Genomic DNA, 11,318 nt, shown 5'->3' with positions numbered 1-11,318 from the left:
GATCTACTACTCTGTAGGAACAGCATGTATATTTGTAAATAAAGCTAATATTTTCAAATACCACAAATTTCCAGTGTTCTTTGTTGTCCAAAGGAAGTTAAACCAAGTAATAGTTTTTGTATTCATTTGTCACCACAGGGATGTGCGGAGTTTATATTACACTAAAGTAACTGAGGAAAAGTCCACCCCTACTCAACCAGTATATACTCCCTCCCCTACCTTTTTATTTGTCTAACAAGATCCTAAAAGTGGTCAGTCAGAAAACAGATGATCCAGATTCCTTACAGACTTAGAAATGTTGAGGGGCATTATTCCCAGTACACAATACAAACTGTAGCTGCAGCTAAGATTCTGAATTGACGTTAAGCAGATCTTATTTACAAGTGACATACTATCTCAAACTTCTCATTGTCTCTGAATCCCACTTTTTCAGTAACCAGAGCTGGCAGTGTATGTGTGGGGAAAACTGCCACCTGAGGACATACTTCATCAAGTTAACTGGGTTCTGCTGCACAATATACCTGCTCACCTTTATGGTGCAACAAGATTTCTCTTTGTTTTATATGTAAATATAATGTGAGTTGTATGCAGTTGTTGATGTTGTTGTTAGGTGCAAAGTCATGTCCGACCCATCGCGATCCCATGGACAATGATCCTCCAGGCCTTCCTGTCCTCTACCATTCCCTGGAGTCCATTTAAGTTTGCACCTATTGCTTCAGTGACTCCATCTAGCCACCTCATTCTCTGTCGTCCCCTTCTTCTTTTGCCCTCGATCGCTCCCAGCATTAAGCTCTTCTCCAGGGAGTCCTTCCTTCTCATGAGGTGACCAAAGTATTTGAGTTTCATCTTCAGGATCTGGCCTTCTGAGGAGCAGTCAGGGCTGATCTCCTCTAGGACTGACCGGTTTATTCGCCTTGCAGTCCAAGGGACTCGCAAGAGTCTTCTCCAGCACCAGAGTTCAAAAGCCTCAATTCTTTGACGCTCGGCCTTCCTTATGGTCCAACTTTCACAGTCATACATTGCAACTGGGAAGACCATAGCCTTGACTAGATGCACTTTCGTTGGCAGGGTGATGCCTCTGCTTTTTAGGATGCTGTCTAGATTTGCCATAGCTTTCCTCCCCAGGAGCAAGCGTCTTTTAATTTCTTTGCTGCAGTCCCCATCTGCAGTGATCTTGGAGCCCAGGAAAATAAAATCTGTCACTATCTCCATTTCTTCCCCATCTATTTGCCAGGAATTGAGAGGGCTGGATGCCATAAACTTCGTTTTCTTGATGTTGAGTTTCAAGCCAGCGTTTGCACTTTCCTCCTTCACCTGCATCAACAGGCTCTTTAGTTCCTCTTCACTTTCTGCCATTAGAGTGGTATCTGCATATCTGAGGTTGTTGATATTTCTCCCTGCAATCTTGATCCCAATTTGTGACTCCTCTAATCCCGCCTTTCTCATGATGTGCTCCGCATACAAGTTAAATAAGCAAGGTGACAGTATCCAGCCTTGCCGAACTCCTTTCTCAATTTTGAACCAATCAGTGATTCCATGCTCAGTTCTCTCTGTTGCTTCTTGACTTGCATATAAATTTCTCAAGAGTCAAATAAGATGCTCTGGTATTCCCATCTCTTTAAGAACTTGTCACAATTTGTTGTGCTCCACACAATCAAGGGCTTTAGCATAGTCAATGAAGCAGAAGTAGACGTTCTTCTGGTACTCCCTAGCTTTCTCCATGATCCAGCGTATGTTGGCAATTTGATCTCTAGTTCCTCTGCCTCTTCGAAATCCTGCCTGTACTTCTGGAAGTTCTCAGTCCACATATTGCTGGAGCCTAGCTTGTAGGATTTGTATGCAGTTATGAACCACTAAATGATAACTTTTAAAAAGTTCCTTCTGGTCAGCATCTTATTAGATTAGCCACTTTATTATTAATTATATTATTATTAGCTGTGAAGTCACAGCCAACTAATGGCAACCCAGTAGGGTTTTCAAGGCAAGAGATGTTCAAAGGTTGCTTTGCTCTCTTCCTCTGCATAGTGGTGCTGGTATTCCTTAGTTGTATTCCATCCAAATATTAAACAGGGCTGACTCTGCTTAGTTTCTGAGATCTGATGAGATGGGACTAGGCTGGGCTACCCAGGTCAAATCCAGTCCCACTCATCTCTTGGGATGGTGCCACTGAAATTTCCACCTTTTTCAAGTTATAGTGTGCTATCCAAATCGTGCTCAGGTCTGTAGGCATCATGGGATCAAGATTTCAAATGCTAGTGCATTTACAATAGCGTAGAAAGGACCTATCTGAATCGTGTCCAACATGCACACACTCTACTCCCAGGGATTGCACGTTCTTTCTGGCATGAGAAGGCCTAGGAATATTCAGTGCTGCTGGAATTCACACTACTTGAACTCTCTCTATTGTTCCCTAGCCTCTTATGCCCAAATAGGTCAACTGGTTAAGGACAGACATTTCAGTATGGTGGGCTGGTACATAAGAAGAACCCTGCTGGATCAGACTAGTATCCTGCCTCACACAATGGCCAATGGCCAGTTACTGTGGAGGGCCAACACCAAAGCCAAGGCTTTTTCCTGATGTTGCTCCCTGGTACTGGTATCCAGAGGCTGACTGCATTCCTTCAGTAACCATGGCTAGTAGCTACTGATAGCCCTATCTTCTTCGATTCTCTCTTAATCCCCTTTTAATGCCATGTGTGCCTATGTCCCTCATGACATCCTTTGGCTGCAAATTACATTGTTTATTCAAGAAACACAGATGCATCCTTCCCAGCACTGAAGCTACCTTGGGTCAGTCACTTCAGCTTGGAGGCTGCAGGAAGCAATCTGCCTAAACTGCCCTGAGTAGCATGGAGGAAGGGCCAAATGTAAATGTTTTATACACTAAAATCAATATATGCTAGCGGTGCTCTATAAGCCTTTGAGCTAGATTCAGGAAGGTAGCCCTGTTGGCCTGAAGTTGCAGAACCAAGTTCGAGTCCACTGGCACTTTTAAGACCAACTAAGTTTGATTCAAGCTGTCGGCCTTGGTGTGCACGCACACTTCCTCGGGCACAATGGAAAGGGAATTTTCCAGTCCACATACACACAGGCGGCCTTTGAACTGTTGCTTGATGTATAACAAAATAAATCACACGGAGGGAGGGGAGAGAGCTCCCCCTCCCCGTCTGACACACCATGGATTCCATCTTGGTCATCACGCCAATCCTCCATTCCCGAGAGTGCGACAGACTCTGTACAACGCGTGGTTTTAAAAGCCTCAGGAACGCGCCGCCGTCTGATCGCACTCTCAAGCAGCCCGGGATCTGCTACTGGAGAAGAGGGGAGAGAAGGGCAGGGGCTGGGTATCCTCGCCCCCAAAGCAAGAAGCCCTCTCCGCCGGCGCCATCGCTTGCGGAGATCCCCTTTGGGCGCAGACGGCTGGCGTCTCGCCGGCATGCGGAGGGCAGCAGGGCAGGACGGTCTGTGATCCCTGCCCCTCCTTTCCCGGGGGGGGGGGAGTGGGGCTGCCAGGAAGACTGTCGTAGGAGCTCTCCAAGAAGTCGCCGAGCGCGAGTTCCCGCCTCCTTGCCTTCCTCATTCATTCCCGCGGTCCGCGGCTGGTACAGTATGAGCGGCTCCTTCCTGGTTGCTAGAAGCAATCTCGCCCGCTCGGACGGAGCGCCATGCAAGCTTGAGACGGCGTGAGGCGAGCGGAGCTAGGCGAAGCCGGGAAAGTCCTCCTGCCCCCGAAGAAGCGACTGGTAGGGACCAGGCTGGACGGGGCGGCGCCGCAGGAGGAGCGGGGCTTGGGTCTGAGGCGAGCCAAAGTTTTCCGTGGCCGGCCGGGCGGGGGCGGCGGCGGGGGCGGCCAGGACTTGAAGGCGTGCAGGCGAGGGCGCCATGGCCATTGTTTTCCCTCGCCCGCCCTTCAGTGGCCGGCCTTACGCAACAGAGGCGACCTGCGAAGAAGGGCGCCGCGTGATTCATCTCCCTTGGGGCATCTCCGGCGCTTGCCCTGGCAAGGAAGTGCCTCGTTTGACCCCGTAGCCTTCCTTCCTTCTTAAGACACGAGTGGGGGAGAGGAAGTGGATGGTTCCCAAGAGGGGGGGGACGACAGAGGAGCAGACCACTGATGGCGTCAGTGTGCTCCCCCCCCCGACCATCCCTGGGGTTGCCAGGGTCAGGCACTCACGATTCTCAACTGCTTCTCTTTCGGGTTCATACTCCGCACGTGTGAATGTTGTTAAAGCCGAGAAAAACCTATCCGGCAGTGAAGTTACACGCGTCCCTTAAAACGGGACCCCCTCTCCCCCGCGTCCTTTTATTGTAGTGCATCTGCGGGAAAAAAAACAGCCGGTTCTAATCGCGCGGTTATTAAGTTACGGATCTGTGAGAAACGGAGTTTTAGAAGTGCTTGTATTTATTTAGTAATTAGTTTATTACTTGCCACTCGGAATGGCCGGCTTGTGGTGGGTTACAAGTAAAAGATCCCCACAACAAAACATAAAATCCTCCAACCCTTAAGAACGACTAGATTTCTGGCTCGATTGACAACTGCGCAGGCAGGAAGGTTACAACCGCCATTCAGCGTCCCTGCGTTTTGATGTTAATGTGATTTTTATCTTCAGCTGATGGTTTGTTCTAGCTATTACAAGGCAAATACCCACAAGTATTCCCCATGAAATCCCACCCCAGGCTAGACAGTTCCAGCCTCTCCTGCCAATTTTAGAGAGTTACTCCTTGTGTTTGTTTTTTAACTACTTTGTTGTATACCCTTGCCAGTGAGGTTTGCTTCCAAATTGACAGGTGTGATGTGGCTTCTCAAAGATGACAGGTTTGGCAAGCTCTGACTTGGAAACCTTGGGGGAGAGGAAGATTGCCAACATGCTCAGGCAGGGGCACTTTTGTTTATTCATTCATGTGAATATCTGAGACATTGTGTGCGCGCAGGAAAGTTCATACCTTGGTTGATCTTAAAGGTGCCACTGGACTCAAGGTTTGTTCTGTTGAAAACTAGTGTCAGGGTGGAATTCTGCTGAACGCCAGCTGTTAGAGCTGATGTGGCATGTGATGACTAAGAATGTGAGCTGGACATTTCTTAGCTCTAACCTCACTTCAGCCATGAGCTCACCAGGCACACCTCTCTATCTTTCTCTGAGCTCTCCCCCCTCCTCGAAATAAATATGCAGTTTGCCAGTTTGGTGTAGTGGCTAGGAGTACGGACTTCTAATTGGCATGTCGAGTTCGATTCCCCGCTCCCCCACATGTAACCAGCTGGGTGACCTTGGGCTCACCACAGCACGGATAAAGCTGTTCTGACTGAGCAGTGATATCAGGGCTCTCTCAGCTTCACCTACCTCACTGGGTGTCTGTTGTGGGGAGAGGAAAGGGAAGGCGACTGTAAGCCACTTTGAGCCTCCTAAGGGTAGAGAAAAGCGGCATATAAGAATCAACTCTTCTTCAGTTTTACTTTACATTACTCAGATAATGGACATGCAGAGCTTTTGAACACCACTGTGACTACTGTTAATTTTATAAAGCTATTTGTGTGTTATTATAAAATAATTAATTATTTTAAAAAATGTATATAAATATTTACTGTGATTATTAACCCACCAAGCTGTGTTGCTATTGTTGAAATTTGAACTTGGGTTTCCCACAGGCATTGCTAAAAAGGCTACCCTTTGCACCAGTGGTCCCCAACCTTCTGGTTGAGGACTGCCTCCGGGGTGGGGGAGAGCTGGTGGCCCGGGCGCCGCGCAGCAGCTGCGCGCAAACGCGCATGCGCACTTGCCACACATGCACGTTTTCGACACCAGGTGGCGCTAACGTGCATGCGCAGAGTTGTCGCGCATGCATGTTTCCGCCAGCAGGGGTGCATATGTGCATGCGCGGCAGCTCCACGTATGCGCGTTTGAGGTGCTGGTGTGCCAGCGGCCTCGCCTGCCTCTTCCCCCCCCCCTCTCAGTGAGCAGCTAGCCGGACCGCGAGCAAAGCAGCCGCCTTGCTCACGGCCTGGCAAGCTTCTTGCTGCGGGGGGGAGGCAGGCATGGCCGCTGGCGGCCCAATACTGTGGTACCAGGCTGCGGACCGGGAGTTGAGGACCCCCGCTTTACACTAACCTCTAGTGGATTGCAGGGCTGCTAAAGACTGTGGAAAAGTCCTTCTTGGTGAATCCATGTCAAATAAATACATATTACTTTGTTCAGGTGTCCAAAGCTGAGGAGCCTCAAAGTTTTCCTAGTACTTCTTACCTTGGAAATTACCCAATTCCTTCCCACTGTCCTCCTACATTTCATAGTTGTCCTCAAGAAAAGGTTGCCACTAATTCTCATTGGAGGTTTTAGTTTTTGCAGAGAGAAAATAAAGTCATAGTGACATGCACTTATATCTTTTTTTAAGGCAGGTAAATAAATGGTAGGGGGAGGAAAGGACATAATTGTTATGGCATTTCAGACTTTGACAGGATAGTTCTGCAGGGAAGAAGATCGCCATAAAGATTAGTGGGATTAGTTTAGTTCAGTTTTTTAAAAAAAATATTGGGTAATATGACCAAATATGGTTATGTCAACCTTTCCCCCTCAATGACTAATGATGAGCCTGGAGTGGGTGGAAAGGGGAGGTGTCCAAGGCCTAAAAATCCTTGCTTGCCATGGCTTGTCACATGTGGTAGCCACTGGAGTCCATGGAGGCGACTTCATTGGTGAGGCGACTGCATTGGAGTGTGGCAAGAAGCAGTGGAGCAGCAGATGCCTGTCCCAGTCTAGTGGGGTAAGCTGCTGGGGTTTTTCTGGCATGGGGAGGGGTAGAGGGTGATGGAGTGTGATGTCACATCTTGTGGGAGTGTCTGGGTGTTATCAGTACAGGTGATGTGACTTCTATGGTCATGGCAGGCGTGTGTGGCCTGCTGACAACACTTCCAGGGTTCCTCAAAGCTTGAAGAATGTTTCAAGGGTTTCTCAATGGAAAAAAGAGTGAGAAAGGCTGGTCCTTCAATAGTGAACAACACACAGGGGCCTGCAACGAATAGGAGGGACATCTGTATGTACAGTTCCTGATGATGTTGATCATTTAAAGATAATTATTTACTAAGTGTCTCATTAAAAAATCTGAAGTAGATCAAGACAAATGTATTGAAGACTGAATGTGTAATCTCTTTAAACTGACACTATACTTCCCTGTCAAACATATTCCTACCATTCTGTGCAAAAGGAAAATCCATGAGGAAAATTATGTGGCTTCAGAGGATAAGCTGTACTGGATCATGTACAGTATTTATCATTGTGGGAAGTTATCAATATTTATGACTGTATATATCAAATAGCCTGGATGTTTAATTTCCAGGTTGTACAGAAAACTGTTCTGCTTAATCATAACCGACTTTCTTTCTGGGAAATCGTGGGAATTTGCCCCAGAATCTACCAGTGCCATTCGAAGCAGAGTTACATCCGCCTAAATCCATTGAAGTCTCTGGACTCAAAAGAGTGTAATGTTTTTTTAAGATTGCATAATAAGTTTTTCTTCAAAGTGATCTTTCTTAGTTCCCTGATGTACAGTGATATAATTGTGGTTTGCAAAAAGCAGATTAGCAGCATGACCAAAGAATCTGAATTATGTTCTCCAGTAGCATTAAGGCTCTGTACTATTATTTATACATCCCATAGTGAAACACTAAAGTGGCAAGCATAAGGATCCCTGGAGGTATCCAGTCAAGATGCTAAGGAGACCTAGGTATAGTCTGCATGGGGCTTCTTAACCAGTCCTAGTTTGAATGAATCCCTCCCGTCTACACTGAATTTGATTTCCATTTTGATTTTGGGCACTTTAAATTTCCCCTCTGCAACATGCATGATTGATTTGGGGTGACCCCGCGATATCCTGGAGTGGATATAAGACCCGATATTTCAAAAACCACCATGAGTAAATGTGCAGCTTTCTGCTTTTTGTGAATTAACTTGCTGCCTTATGCTTCCAACACTGTAGCAAAGCAATCTTCCCTGATTGGCCAGGGCATGAGTTCAAAGTCTTCCCCGTTCCCGGTTGCAAGGCTTGTCTTAAAGTGACTGCACTCCAGAAGCCCTAAGTTATCTCAGCAGAGATTTGCCTCTTAGTTTCCCCCCCCTCCAATCCTCTCCCCCCCTCGTTCAAGACAAGAAAGAGGATCCTACTGCACTTGGCTCCCCTGTGCCCCCGTTCTGAGCTTCCCTAATTGAGTGCAGAAAACTTTCTGTTTCAATTGGGGGAGGGATAGAGGAAGACCCGAGTTTAAATCGAACTGAATTCAGTAGGATCCACAATGGAATAAACCAAGTAACTGCAGAATCAGGCCTAGTTAGCTTCAACAGTTTGGCAGCATCATGTGCTTTCTGGCCATACACTGCATTAAAGTGTAGCATTGGTTCAGTAACATCTGTATTACAAGCCACTGTGGTATTATGATTGGGGTATTGAACTAGGATCTGGGAGATCCAGGTTTTAAAGCTTCACACTGCTCTGGATGCTCACTGTGTTGCCTTGGGCCAATCACATACTTGGAACCTAGCCTACCTTACAGGGTTGTTGTGAGGATAAAATGGAGAGGAGAATGATGTAAACCACTCAGGGTCCCCTTTGGGGAGAATGCTGAGAAATAAGTAGAATGCCTGCTGTAAACATGTTTACAAGTTTTCTGGGGTAAATTATTCCTTGGTAGAAACATATGACTTTTCCTTCATTTTTTGGACATTGGCAACTGCATGTTAATAAATAATACCCCCTAAGTAGAGCTGCTTACCATTTCACACATCTTTCTATAATCAGGAAAGCATCAGAAAAATCAATTAATTTGCTACTGGGGTGACTATACAATTTAACGTTTGACAAGATAATGGGGTTAATTGGGTTTTTAGAAAAACACTAATCCAGAGAAGCAATAGCATTATTAAATTCTCTAGTGAGAATAGTCCCTCCCTCTTTCACAAAAATGTGACCTGATCATTTCAGACAGTACTGTTGTGTTGCTATGCAGTGGGACTTTGAGTCCATTAGCACTTTAGAGACCAACAAGATGTGCATGGTATGAGCTTTTGAGAGTTAAAGTTCCTTTCATTGGATACATGTACGAAAGGCCATTTTCCTACTAGTATCTGACAAAGGGTGCGTCAATTCTTGAAAGCTCATACCACAAAAATCTTTTTTGGTCTCTAAGGTGCTACTGGACTCAAATCTAAATGTTCTTTAATAACCTACTAACAGTCTACAGAACTAGAGGGATTAAATATGCATAAGTCAGGGTAGAATCTAAATTTGATGATGATGATGACATCCATTCAGTCGTGTCCAATCCTTGGCGATTCTATAGAAAAGTCTTCACTGTCTCTGACTGCTTCTTTTAGTTGGTTCATGGTCATCCCTGTATCGGTTTTATCAGCTGTATTGGTTAAATTGAGAGAACATGTAACTTTGTGTAAAAGGTGGCATCAAGGCTTATGGGGTCTGAAACAAACTTTGGGAATTGTTAAAAAAAACAACAACTTGACTTGGCCACATACACACAAGCACAAAAATAACCCCAGTAACCCTAGCCTACCTTACAGGGTTGTTGTGAGGATAAAATGAAGGAGAGGAGAATGATGTAAACCAGGGGTCGCCAGCTCCCGGTCTGCGGCCCGGTACCGGGCCGTGAAGGCCTCAGTACCGGGCCGCCAGTAACCGCACCTGCCTCTTCCGGCCCACCCGGCCCCGCTGCAAGAAGCTTGCTAGGCACTGAGCGAAGCGGCCGCCAAACTGCCCGCTTCCCTCGTGGCCCGGCTAGCTTCCTCCTGTGAGAGTGGGGGGAAGAGGCAGGCGCAGCTTCCGGCATGCCAGCGGACAGAAACGCGCATGCACGGAGCTGCCGTGCATGCGCGTTAGCGCCCCCTGCTGGCATAAACGTGCATGCGTGGCTACTTTGTGCATGCACGTTAGCGCCACCTGCTGGCAAAAACGCGTGTGCGTGCGGCTGGGCCAGCAGCTCCCCCTCAACCGGAAAAAGGTTGGGGACTGCTAATGTAAACCACTCAGGGTCCCCTTTGGGAAGAATGCTGAGAAATAAGTTTATGTTGATGAATGCACCACAAATACAAGCCTTCCCCCCAAATTACCACAATCTTCTTTGGTGTTTTAAGACAATCTACCTTCATGTGCCTGTTTCTGTTCAGATAACTGTTCTGATTTGGGGGCAAACAGCTGCGGATAGGAGATATAGCAAGGTTGAACACAATTATTTTTTCCCTTTCTAAAAGTTGTAACACTTTTATTTTAATCTCATTATCAATTTGAAATTTAAACATTTTTTCAATTCTGTGAAGACTAAAGATAGAGGAAATACAGGTTTTCTGTACTTTGAATACAACAATAATTTGATCTAGGCCATTGTGGGTATAGCAGCTGTACTCATAAGTATATCTCTATCACATAGCCCTTCCCTCCGCTTTTGTTTAATATTTTGTTTATGCAAGGGCATTCAGCATGCCAAGGCTTTATGAGGAATGAAATAATTTGAGGCTATATGACTTATATGAGTGGTGAAAGATGGAAGGTGTGCACAAGCCTCCCATTAATTGTTCTGGCATATTTTGTTGCCTGCATGAGCGGGCGGGCGGGGGGCCTTCCATCCTGTAGCCGTGGTTCTCAAACCTTTTGAAGTGAACCACATTTCTGAACTTACTGTTCTGGACCCACCAAGTGTATTGCATTTTTTTGAGATCCACATGTGAATTACTCCCTGATATAAAATGCAGGACTCTCAAATACTGAGCAAGTTTATATTTTATTTTACATGTTTAGCATTTATGAGTATATAGCATTGTAGGGAGACAGGCTGCATTTAATGGCCATGTTGAGCCTTGTTCAGAGGGAAAGCCAAATTTACTATTAGCACTTGTATACTGTTACACAGAATAATTTGAGTCTAACACCAACCAAAGGGGTTTTTTTTGGGGGGGGGGGTAACCCCTTCAAAAGATTACTAAATATAAAAGTAATAATACAAAAAGCTACATGTTGGATCAGTGAAAACCTATTAACAATTATACGAGACAGAAAAATAATAGTTTTATAAAAATCTGTGAGAACCACTGACTTCTGTACTTCTGATGGACTATATCAAGCCCAATGCATTTCTGACGCAGATTTTGAGTCTTAAGAAATTTTTTCTCTCAAATATTGAGAGGTAATCTTTGGGTGTTCTGAACCTGGATAATCCAGGCCAGCCTGAATCCATCAGATCTCTGAAGTCAAATAGAGTTGGTCATAGTTGGTATATGAATGGGAGGTCTCCAAGGATGTCCAGGGTTGCTATCCAAACCATATAGGGT

At 45.9% G+C, this 11,318-nt stretch overlaps 1 protein-coding gene across 5 annotated transcripts in view; it reads left to right on the top strand.

The window, feature by feature from the left end:
* The first annotated feature begins 3,199 nt into the window (after positions 1-3,199).
* The window catches only part of PKIB (cAMP-dependent protein kinase inhibitor beta), a 72,428-nt gene continuing 64,309 nt past the window's right edge, over positions 3,200-11,318 (top strand). For 3 of the 5 annotated variants that reach the window (XM_077300630.1, XM_077300621.1, XM_077300641.1), the window contains exon 1: positions 3,232-3,743. The gene's annotated coding sequence lies outside the window, so the exon portion shown is untranslated. Of the gene's footprint in view, positions 3,744-11,318 lie in introns of all 5 variants that reach the window. The other 2 variants (XR_013224883.1, XM_077300612.1) reach the window with 2 other exon arrangements.

Source organism: Paroedura picta, chromosome 1, assembly GCF_049243985.1.
Source record: "Paroedura picta isolate Pp20150507F chromosome 1, Ppicta_v3.0, whole genome shotgun sequence".
Lineage (NCBI taxonomy): Eukaryota > Metazoa > Chordata > Lepidosauria > Squamata > Gekkonidae > Paroedura > Paroedura picta.
Note: the sequence above shows the minus strand (reverse complement) of the source record. Positions and strands in the feature narration are given on the sequence as shown.